This window comes from Tenebrio molitor, chromosome 3 (assembly GCF_963966145.1).
Source record: "Tenebrio molitor chromosome 3, icTenMoli1.1, whole genome shotgun sequence".
Lineage (NCBI taxonomy): Eukaryota > Metazoa > Arthropoda > Insecta > Coleoptera > Tenebrionidae > Tenebrio > Tenebrio molitor.
In genome coordinates this window covers 26795471-26807718 of record NC_091048.1, presented here as the reverse complement: position 1 = coordinate 26807718, position 12248 = coordinate 26795471, and the positions used below count along the sequence as shown (strand labels likewise).

The 12248-nt window shown below is 39.2% G+C and overlaps 2 protein-coding genes across 3 annotated transcripts in view; one reads left to right on the top strand and one right to left on the bottom strand.

Moving 5' to 3' along the window:
• Octalpha2R (alpha2-adrenergic-like octopamine receptor) overlaps positions 1–12248 on the bottom strand; it is a 106892-nt gene that overhangs the window by 52607 nt on the left and 42037 nt on the right. The gene's annotated exons all lie outside the window — the stretch shown is intronic.
• LOC138127315 (zinc finger protein 335-like) overlaps positions 1–12248 on the top strand; it is a 94888-nt gene that overhangs the window by 82292 nt on the left and 348 nt on the right. The window lies entirely within an intron of this gene.

Here is a 12248-nt window from a genome sequence, read left to right as displayed (position 1 = left end):
ATGAAAACAGCCCCGGGCCAACGACGGATCCTTGGGGAGAGCCAAATTTACAACCGGACCATTGAGGAGCACGTAATCACGACACAACTGATAGAAACCGTTTACTTAACGCTGGTCCCTTCAGCGAGGCGTAAGGGTAGCAGCAACCCTGAAATTACACCAGAACCCTGATTCAAGATTTATCGTTTAGGTGGCGGGAAATTTTCGTGGGGGCGTCGGCGGGCTACGTTTGACTGTTAAATTTTTATGGTGGACCGATTCGGCCACCAGGGATATCATTAGTTTCCGTTTTCACGTCTTTGTTCTCGTGGGTGCGCCGCGCCCCCTCATTTCTGCATCTTGGTCGTATTTCAGCTGCGCCGCCAAATTGACAAGTTTGTTTCGAATTTCCGGAATAACGAGCGGCCGCATTGTGCCCGTCGATTGTAAATAAACATAATTAGCGCGATATCCGGCTTCTAACGGTAAACTAGTTTAATAAAGCCGAGGCCGCGGCCCTTATTAGTTTAATTCGTGCGAGCCCCACAACGTGCTGTTGGTAAAACTCGCACAACTTTAATGACCAGGATTTATATTTTCCCGGAGGCGTCATCGATGCGCGAGTCTAAGGTTTCGGAAAGTGCCATTAGGAGTAATTAAAGGGCGCGTGTTTCGGCGCAATTACGGCGGAATTTTAATAATTAACACGCGAACTGACGTTTACGTGACAGTCTCGAATAGATGCGGTCTTGGCGGGCAACCCTGAGCGACGCCGGCCCACACCGTTGCAATTGGGCACGCGTACGTACGGATAACAGGTGTGCTGAATGTCTCTCTTCGGTTGATTCCGCCATCAATCATGAACATACCTGGAACATGTGCAGTCATCACCATCAATAACGAAAAGCACAGACGCAAACAGGATTTTTTGATGGTCGTGGCAGTTTTTGATATCGCTGAGCCGCATGATTTTATGTCAATATTGAATGTGGAAGTCGATTTTTTCGCCAGCAATAACTAATAGTGACGGATAACGCCCAGATGCAGATTTCGCAAAGGAGCTTACAACAGAAAGACGGCACAGATATAAGAGTGAGGTTGATCTCTCGCAAACTACGTATCTTTTCGCATCACCAACTTCATACATATATTACTCGCTCCATTTCAGTTTTAGTGCCGCCTCTGCGCCGTCATTTGTCATCTTTATGTACCAGTAAAAAGAGTTATATAAACAGATTAGAGGCGCGAACATTAGCCGATTGGGTCTCTTTTTCGCGAGACGATCGATCCCCTGGCGTAATAAAAATTAAAAACCGTCCAAGAACCCCCCGGCAATTACGCGGACGTAAAATCGCCGATTCTGCTTACATTTCGACGGTTTAATAGTCTCATTTGCGCCGAATTTCGGTTTAGATAAAAAGAAACGAAGCTCCATTAAAATTTTATGCCGTAAAAACACAATTTACATAAAAAACACTCGCAAGCCGATCTAGAAAGTGTGCGAAAGCAGCTTTTATGGGTTTTGTTTATAAACCTGTTGTTGTGTTTTTTCTCGGAGAAATTGTTCCCGGGGATTACAGGGGTTCACCGAGAGAAATATTTGTCGTTTCGGCATCAAGACTTTAAATTAAGAAGGAGTGGCTCGTCGCGTTCGCCTCCGCTGTGTTGTTTTTAACGGTGATACCACGGCGCACTCCTGAGCCGATGCCGTTCTCGGTAATTGTGATCGCGTCCCCTTTGTTTGACGTGCTCAAGTCGGTCAACGAGCGAACGAGAGCGCAAGAAGGAAACGACCCTGCCGACAATCCTTTGAGGATTTTTTTCGCAATCACTCCCGCCAATATCGAAACGTAAATGTTCTTTCTATTACTTTATCGATCCGGCCCGGATGAATGTCTTTGAGATACAACGAAAACATCTTCGGCATTATGGGGAATAATGTAAGGAGAGCGTGTCACGATAGAAAAATAAATTGTTCCATTCCAGCGACCCAAGAATAAATAATAACATGACGGTTGTTGTATATCGAAAACACGATGATTTAACCTGTTAGATTTGCGGAAACCGAGCAAACTCGATTTAAGGTTATCAGTTCGGAATGTGGATAGTTAGACTCTTGTGGCAACCGTGTGTCTATTACGTGGTCTGAATAAAAAACCCGACAAGAGAGAAGTAAATTCCGAGTCGAGTCGTAGCCACGATTTTATAAAAATTTTATCAGCGCCAAATCCGATTCGGTGATGTGCATTTGCAGCTCTTACGAGACGAGTTTTAGTTGTTTCTCCCCTTATCTTATTAAACCGAACAATTGTGCCAAAGTTTTTACAGGATTTGCGGCTTGGGGAAAACTACCGCCACCGTTGGAAAACTTACGAAATGCTTTACTCCCACTGTCTAAAACAGCGGTGACAGGACAAGTTGCCGAACTTGTTGACCGTGCACCAGAAAAATCATAGAAAGATCCTTGCATTTTCGGAGCCATCAAGAAATTGCGAAATTTCCTGAGAGCCGTTTTGTTTATTTACGTGAAGCGTCAGAATCTAAATTTTCTCTGTTCATAAAACGTGATAAACTTCACAAAGGCGCGCCGCGCAAAAATGATAAATATGCAACATTCTTCCCAAAATAAATTGACAGAGATTACAACAAAAAGAAGAATGCTGCTGATGCCGATAAAAACTTGTATCTGCTTATTTTTTGAAATATGATTCGACGTTATATAGAAAATAAGAAACTCCTATGATTAATGATACATACTCATGAATGTGAAGAAGCACGCACCCGACATTCCCCAAACGAACAACGCTTTTTGATTTGGTGAGAGGGTCGACTGCGTCAACCGCGTAATTTTTTCGACGCATTTTCCGAACGACAAAAGACAGGTGGAGGTTTTCCGTGGCGTCGTCCTGTTAATTAAGGACGCATACGCGCCGTTTCGCCGCACACATCCGCGTCCGCATCATTTAATTTTAATTTAATTCTTGCCGAGGCTTTTGTTACAACATTAAACCGCGCTTCACTGAACTAAAAGTCTTTTGTTTCGAAAGGAAATGGGCAATTTTCCAATTAAACGCTGACGCTAACCCGGGATTTTTTCTGATCTGGCTGGCGCTTAATAAACTCGAAAACGAGCCAGCGAGACGAGCGCTCCACTTGAACCAGCGCCGTCCGACTTGCGGAGTGAACGGCTGTCTGTGGCGACACCGCGCGGCGAATAGCCGATACATCAGGGTGAAGGTACAGCTCGAGGGTGCAGATAATTCATCGGTGCGATTTCCTTTGTCTGTTGCGGCTTCTCCTAGTCGTGATGTGTCCCGAAATAATGACTTAATCTGAGATTATGTCGCATAGTTAATCCAAGGCCACTCCCGGGACTAATTGAATTTCTGTGGTGTTACGGCGACATGTTTGCGGACGTTTATTCTAGACAACATAATTCGGAAGTCACCAAGTTTTACCAGAATCCTACACCTCCTAAGCCTCTGAAGGGTGGCGTGCCTGTAAGGACTAGATGGCTGATATAACCTGTGTATCCTATCTTGTGGTTTCAGTGGCTTTCCAAAGCCTGTCTTCTAATATGTGCGGGGAAATTGTGTTACAGTTTTATTACCCCCGATATTGTGCCACCCTCATTTACATAATTATCTCCGCAAGGAGGCCGGAAGTGAGATTTGACATTTTTCGAAGTGGAAGCGTAAAATTGTAATACAATGTTGGCATGTTGACCGATCGTATCCGTTCCAAATGTAATACAGTAATGCCTTATTCATTTGCGTTATCAGGCCACCCTACAATTCCATCAATGTCGGACCTAAATAGGTAAATGCTAATGACATCACTAATAAAGCGTCGGACAAAAGTGGCTGTTTGTTGTGAGTGGTCGCGTTTTATTAATAAACGCAAACTAAGGATGATTGATAATAAAAATAATTGCGTGCTGCTCCCGGTCACGTTTTTCCTAATCAATTTCCGTCGTTAAATTGATTACGTAAATTGCACTTTCAAAAACTCTAAGGAAAAACGGCACAAAGCCGCCAAACTTTTTCCATTATCTATGAAATAGTGTCCTCATAAAGCATTTTTTCTACGTAATATTTAAGTATAATACGACCATTTTGCAGGCCGTACCGAAAGTTCTTCCGAGTACAATGTAAATAAACTCGAGTAAAAAAGTTCAACGGTTCCGTACTAGATTGGATGGTATTTTATTATACGAGGGAAGAGGCACTCGTGCTCGAAGTGAGATACAATAAGGGCCATCTTCATGTTTGCTAATTCGTTTCCATTGGCTCTCCTGAAGCCAATAAAATATCCTTATCGGTGCAGCCGACAGTAAATTCGGGATGACTGACGGTTAATGGCTTGTCGATAGGACTGGGACACCGTTGAAACTTCGACGTAAACAACGCCCGCCGTCTATCTCGAACCCCATCTTAAAAAAAATTATCAACTGACTACCCTCGCGCACATATCTCACCTGACCGATTGAAACCGGAGAAATATCGATGAAGTTTCAAAATCGCGATCTATGAACCCCTTTCGAAAGTTTCGACCGGCAGAAAAACAGGGTGTTTTTTCGGCGTGGCCTTGAATCGAGGGTGCAAATGGGACGTCGACGAGAAGAGTTTATCTTAAACACGACCCTCTCTAATTTAAATTCCCCGATAGCCGTGTTGGGAGAGCCTAAATAATTATCGTGCGCGTTATCTGGGTCCTTTTATTTTTATTTAACCTCTTTGGTAGGAGCACTTCGGCCGCCCTTAATTCTCGCGGGCGTTTCGTACAAAAACAGAGTGTGTAATTGATACGGTAACAGTTATTGCCCACTCTTGCAAAAATCCAGGCAATTGTATCAATTATTCCGTATGTTGGAGGCCATTGTGTGCGGTCGTTCGTGTTGCTGAAAATGCAATAAAATTAATTCGTTGAAACAAATTTCAACGCTCTTGTCCTCTAGTTAGCAGAATGTTTTGATTTAAAAAAAATGTAAAAATATGGAAATTTTTAAGGACCTCAACTGAGCGTCCTGTCAGACTAAAATAAATCTAGAGAAACAGAAAAGAGAAATAAAAGCTGTCAAAGTTTGATTTGTTTCTTTCAGTAGTAAAAGTCAATAAAAATGTTCTCACTTCAATTTTTCTATTTTCTTTTAGACATGTTTACTTAATTTAGTTACGGTCAACAGGCAAAGCAATCATGTCATCGTCTTATACAACAAGAATTGATTATACAATTACAAAACTATTGTGTAAAAAAAGTCCAAGTCAACAAAAAATAAAACAACACAGAAAGTATTGGAAAATGAGGAAAAGTATTAACAAGAACTTAAAGGAGAATGAAAAGATTGTTGAAATCTGGGTTGAAGGTACAATACACGGTTTGTGGGAAGTGTTCTAAGTGTTGAAGAAGTTTTGCATTTATGACGGAAGTCGAAGTTTTTAAATAGATTTCGATAAAAAAGTCGTTATTGGAATCTCCGCAAATCAAAATGTTTTTACAAAACAACATTGTTCCCGATCAATAAATTAGAAATTCGATAGTGTATTAGTCAACTAAAATCCAACTAATACCACCGAGAGTAATTACGTCAAAGATGAAGATGAGATATTGAGAATCGCTGCGTATTAGGTCTGGAGAGTAAGGTGAATGAAAAACACAAATGTTCTCTCTCAAAATAATTTTCGCAATTTTGTTGAGGTTGACGTTTCACTTCAAAGCTTAGTTGAAATTTTTAACAAGTCTGGAAGAAATGTGGTAGAGGTATAGTACTCCCAGAACTCTAACGTTTTATGAGGGGCATGGTGACCAACTCTATAGACCGGGACCAATGGCTTAACGTGACTTCCGAATCACGAGACAGAATATAGCCTTTTTTTTTTTTTTTAAATTTCGCCCTGGGTCGGAATTGAACCCGCGACCCTCGCGTCCCTGAGCCGAAACGGACTCCCTTAGGCTATATTCTACCTTTTATGATAGGCATTATCGTTATGAAGTTAAACAGCTTAACAAAGAAACAGACCTTTAAGGGTGGGTCTTTACCCTGGGGGCTCCGGATTTAGGAGGGCAGACGGTACTCTTGGACGAAGTGCGTCTTTTCTCATTAGGAGGTGTCAAAATACTATCCCACCTCCACCCGGCGGCACGGCAATTTTGCCGGAGTACATACACTATTACGGATATTACTATCAAGTAATAGTGCAGTGCTTATCAACATAATTACCGGCGTCTTGCCTCCGCATTTTGACTTTGTTGTGTATTATGTTCTGTGTCAATGTTAAGGAACTTCCCCTCGTTATTAGTATTACCTATCATAAAACGTTAGAGTTCTGGGAGTACTATATAAGAACATACTCAGTTTCTCTATTCGCATTCATCTTATTTTGCATATTTTTGAATACATTAAACGTACTCACTCCGGGAGAATTAAGTTTTCATCTTGTCTACAAAACTAGTTTAACATCTTACATTTTTTCAGGATTAGAGAAAAGTCTTCTACGAACTTTTCAAGTGTAAGAAAAGATAACTGAAATTCCGTCCAAACTTGGATAATTCCTTTTGTTGAAAAAATGAGCTGTATTACGAGAAACGTGTTATTTAGGATTCGTTCTGTCCCGTGTGCTGTATGATAAACGGATCATTTAAAAACAATAATCACAATGTGTATTTTACAAAATGAAACATCTGGTGGTTTCACTCATTATTTTGAAAAATTTCGATCGACCGCGACTGTTAAAATATTTATGTTTTTATTGCCCGGAACCATAATCATGCATTTGAGACTTTATTGCCGTAGTTTCAAACTGATCGCAGTATGGAGAATTTATTGCACAATTCCCTTTTTATTATAATTTTTCTATCTCTGGCCTGTTTTATCAACTCCGAGGTTCAGCTTCCCGCCGCCGTACCGAACCGGGGTAAAATTTATTCGCGAAAGTTTGCAATTTTATTGTGTCAAACTACATGGCAAAGAGCGAACGTTCTTGTTGCTCGTTCTCTCATATTCATTTTCGATAAACCAGGAACCGTGTCCTTTCACGTTTCGACTGCAACAGATTACATCCTGATTTATAATTTAAATCAACCCTCGACCCACCGATGACCGTCTGAGCGTGCGGAAACATGCACCAGTGGCGGCGGTGGCGGACGTTTTATTTCCTTTTTGTTAGCGCTTCGGATAAATAGTGAACGAAGGTCTGCCGTATAAATAATTTTTAGGGGATCGTACATAATGAATGAGGGTTTCCGTGATTCGGCCTTTGGGTATTTCTGTACTTATCCAGAAGAAAAACCCACATTACGCGCTGCTAACAGCCTTTTACACGGAATATAAAGGTGGGCATTGGATGGCTCCGTTGCGGTGTCGGAGACGGAAACCCTTTTCAAGCTCTCGGCTCTCTTTGCTTTTTCCTCTTTTCCAGTACCCGATGAAATTGAACGGTCCTTGCCTTCCGTACGCCGTACACATCCGACCGTCGGCCGCGAACAGATTTCCCACAATGCGAAGGCTAAGGGAAATCTCTCGGAAAATTTAATGTGTCCGCCGAGCTAAACAAACGGAGCCGCCACCGTCGATCCGTCAAAAATCGGAATACAGACACGACAGCTGTCTGCATTTCAATCAATTTCAATTTCGGTCCGATCGAATCGTTCTCGACCGCCATCAATAAATGTTACTTTGTTTTCCGTTTCTGCTGACAAATGTTAAGCAATATTCGGAATTGGATTTGTCGAAACGTGCCGCGGAATTTTTCAGGGGTGCATAAAAAAATGACGAATTTATAAGCACTCTGCCCGGCTAAATTTGATCGCTACTCCTCCGCTCGAGCATTTTACGTAAGGAGTGTTACGAAAAGAACAATCGCTCTTCCAAACAACAGTTCAACATGCAGACATTTTTTTAACAAATTACTCTTCTGGTAATATTGTACATGCGGAGAAAATAGTTCAGTGTTTTCAATACAGGTGGCCAATAAATATTTCTTTGGGAGTTGCTTGAAGAATCGAGTATTTCCAGAAGCTCCGGCAACTTAAAGACAACATTTCTGAAGAAATGCAAGCCAGACATGTTAAGAGATGTTACGTAAAAATACATTAACAAAAGAAACAAGACGAATTTGTTTCTATAGACAGGGAAAAAGTTGTTTCTACCGAAATTGATGAAAAGTATTTTTAAAATGTCATTTACAACTCCAAGTTCTGCACCGTTGTTTAAGATAGCTGGGAAAATTGTGCACCAGGACCGGATGAAATAAGTTCTCAACTTGTCAGTGCACGTTCTGACAGATTTGTAGAACCAGTCGAGCGCATTATACTCGCATAGGGAAAGAAAAAACCGTTACCTTCGCCAGAGTTAAACGCCCACGTAAACACCCACTAAAATGGTCACATAAATATTTCCAAATTAGCTCCAATATCAATACTCCAGCTTATCAACTTGGATTTAACATCATGAATAACAAACAATGCGTAAAGGACTAGAGATCTAAGCCGTCGAGTGCAAAGAACAGATATAATCTAACGAGACTTTTTCAAGGTGTTTTGATTCGAGTTTCTGGTAAAAAAACTGAAACCAAATTCTGTTGAAATATGTTGTGAATTGTTGATATGTTGAAACTTCGAGCATTATGTTAAAATTCAAAGGTTCATCAACTTCAGAGTAGGTAATTATTTGGAAACTGATCTAGGACGTGCTGGAAGAATAATAAATAATCTATGACAAAGTAAGGTTGTATCCCCAATATTTGAAAAGATCTCGTCTATTGAACATCTCTAGGTTCAAAAACAGAAAACACGAGGTACTCAATTTGATAATTATTATTGCAAATTCCGTATTAACTTATCACATTTATTCAAGATCGGATTAAGTTACGTAAGCTGAATTTATATTATGCATTTTTATTGATAGTGAAGTAAATTTCTAAATTTTGCTTGTTCGTTTTATAATAATTACAAATTTTCGGTTGCATAAAAATTTTTGTGTTCACCTTGAAATTGGCTGCCTCGGCCGTAAGTGGCCTCGGTGACAATTTTTCTCTCGGTACGTTAAAGAATGATTTGGCGGCCTTGATATACAAATAACTATTAGCAGTCTTTTATACAGGGTGTCCCCAAAAAAGAAGACGAGTCCATAACTCCGTTATTTATCGGAAGATTTTAATTATCTGTACACCAAATTAAATGGTTGTTAATAGGCTACAAAATGGCGTAATAAATTCAAGTATAGCCCTATGGGCTTCAAGGGTAAACTGTCAAAAATTTTTTTTTTAAATGGGAATACATATTTTTTTCTACTAATTCTGATAGAGATTTATATTCTGAAAACAACAATGTATCACAAATATACACTTAAATACCAAAAATTCACAAAAAAAAAATGTAAAAAACCGCTACTATCGTCTATGTTCCATTTTGCGCTAAACATTGGCGGCATATCTGCGCAATCCCACATGTTATTATTTATCATTTGTTTTTCCAGCTACCTTAATTTGGTTATTACACTGTAACGCAGTGCATTTTGATAGCGTTTCGCTTGATGCTCGTCATTTGTTTCAAAAGTTGGTGTTATTTTTTTTAATGTGAAGTTATACTTGTGATACATTGTTGTTTTCAGAATTAAAATCTCTATCAGAATTACTAATAAAAGGTATGTAATCCCATTTGAAAAAAAATATTTTGACAGTTTACCCTTGAAGCCCATTGGGCTATACTTGAATTTATTAGGCCATTTTGTAGCCTATTAACAACCATTTAATTTGGTGTATAGATAATTAAAATCCTCCGATAAATAAGGGAGCTATGGACTCGTCTTTTTTTTTTGGGACACCCTGTATAAATTCATTCATAAAAAGAACTCTAATTTTGCCAATTTGAGATTGAACTTTCTCCACCGCCTAGATTATAGAATACCAACGTTATTGTAAATGATCAGGTCATAAAAAGGAAAAAAAAACCTTCACTCTTCTGACTGCTTATGTGTTATAATGTGTAGCCTTTGTCAGTGTTTTATTAAAATCATTATTGAAAAATTTGTGTAATATTTTCTCAACATTCATTTACTTATCGTCCCGCTAAACAAATCGCATTTTAAATATCTCACAAGTCCCAGACTAAAACGGAACGTTGACAAATCGCTTTCGTTTAGGAGAATAATCTGGCCGATTTATTCCGTTACATTTCAGTTAAGAGAAAAATTCGTCTAGGCAACATGATCGCAAGAGAATTTTCATAAACACGCACAGATGAGCACTATTTGTTTTAACAAATTTATACGGCCTCCTTTTTAAATCTAAATTTGGACGTGGAACACCTTCAACAGATGCGCCACCCGGTGCAGCCAAATTCCCCGTATAAATCAAGCAGATGCTTCGCTATATTTTATTCAAAAACTTCATACGTACAGTCTCGGAGCGGAAATAAAAATTTGTCCAACATGTTGTGTTCCCCCGGGATGCTCTCAGTTGTTTACATGAATTATAAACCGATGAGGGTGTATGTACCGGGGGTCTAATGCGTTTTTCCACCTTTGCACCGAAACAGCTGTACTGCAACTCGTCCGTTTTTTTGTTCAAACTCTTTTTGTTCTTATTCCCCTTTGTGTTCGCCACCCCTATTTGTAAATTACATAATTAATTGATATGAGTGTTATCAAATGTAACGTAGTGTTTGTCGTTTTAGTCCTTCGTAATGGCTTTGTTACGCCAAATTGGTGGAATTTGGACCGAGAGGTTTTCATACAATCGGCGTGGGGGCCCGCATTGTTCATCTAGTCATTTCCACTCTGCGGAATGGCAAATTGGGTGATTTTCAACGGATGTCTTACTACCATTATATAGATCATGTTAGACTGAGATGGTATTAAATATTAATTATTATGAACCGTGAGACTCGGATAACTCCATCCTTCCCAACCCTCGAGATAATATTATTGCGTCTGGAAATTCCGCCGAAGAATAATGAACCTCCCAGCTTAATTACTCGTGTATTTGGTGAAAGTGGTGGATGTAAAGAAGAAAAAAAAACAGGGACTTATTCATCATCCAAAAAAAAATTGTAAAGTACTAGAGCCGTCGAGCATTTCGGCGCGGCAATAAGGTCGAATTTAATTTCCTTTTAGGATTTCAATTTCAGCAAAGATAAAGCCAGAGGCTGAAATAAATTCTCATAAATCATTTTTAATAGTTTTGTTGTTTGCACATTAGCGTGTTGTTTCCAAGAAAACATTAGCCCCACCTGTGTTTTCGAAAAGTGCAAAAGCACGCTAATGAGCTCGACCATTTGTAAATAATTCTGCCGACAAAGTAGAATTGTCGGAATAACCTCGCCGGTTATAAAAGTGAAAAATGTACAGTCGTTGACCAAAATAAAATAGGACAAAGTAAATTTCGATTGTGTAATTCGATATTTTTGCGAAATCCATCTCTTAGGAAACAAAAGTGTCAAAAATAAAAAAACAATTCTAATAAGTGTCATCATTCGACAATATTTCAAAAACTCACAATCATTCAATTGAACATAGTGACAGTGACGAGATGACAAGTGAAAAAACACAACCTAACTTTTTGTAAATCAATTGTCAAGTCAAATCAAGTTGTAATCTGAGACACATACGTCTCAGTTACACTACACAAATCTTTGAATTGTGAAACTGTCTAAGGTAACACTTTGTCCTATTTTATTTTGGTCAACGACTGTACATCTCGTTTTAGTTATGTTCATATAACAGAAATGTCAAAGCATACGAACTAAAAAGACGACCTACGTTTGTAAAAGACAGTACATACCGCGGCCTGTTTACGCAAAATTTTATAAAGAAATAAAAACAGTAAAATACAACAAATGGTTCATTTTACGACGTGAATATAGCAGTATTTTATTTATTTATTTTGAGAAAAATTAAAGAAAAAAACGTCAATAATTCAGTCAAATCCCATTTTGATACATATTTTTTTTTGTTTTTTTTTTTTTTAATATTTTCCTGTTTTCACAAATAATTTTAGATTAAATCTTTATTCTTCTAAACATCCAACAGAGATTGATTAATACCTCTGAGCATAGTCGGTAGGAATTTTTCTATTACCAGTACACGCACCATTGGTTTGATTAACTTGGTAATACTCCGAGAATCCCCAAGTGTAAGCTTAAACACTCCCCAACAGCCCTCTTCTTAACAGTCTACACCGACCTCCCGGAGTTTGCGGACTCGACCCGCTTCCCGCTTGACCAGTCGCTCACCGTCGACAACGTCATGACTCTTTCGGACATAGGACATC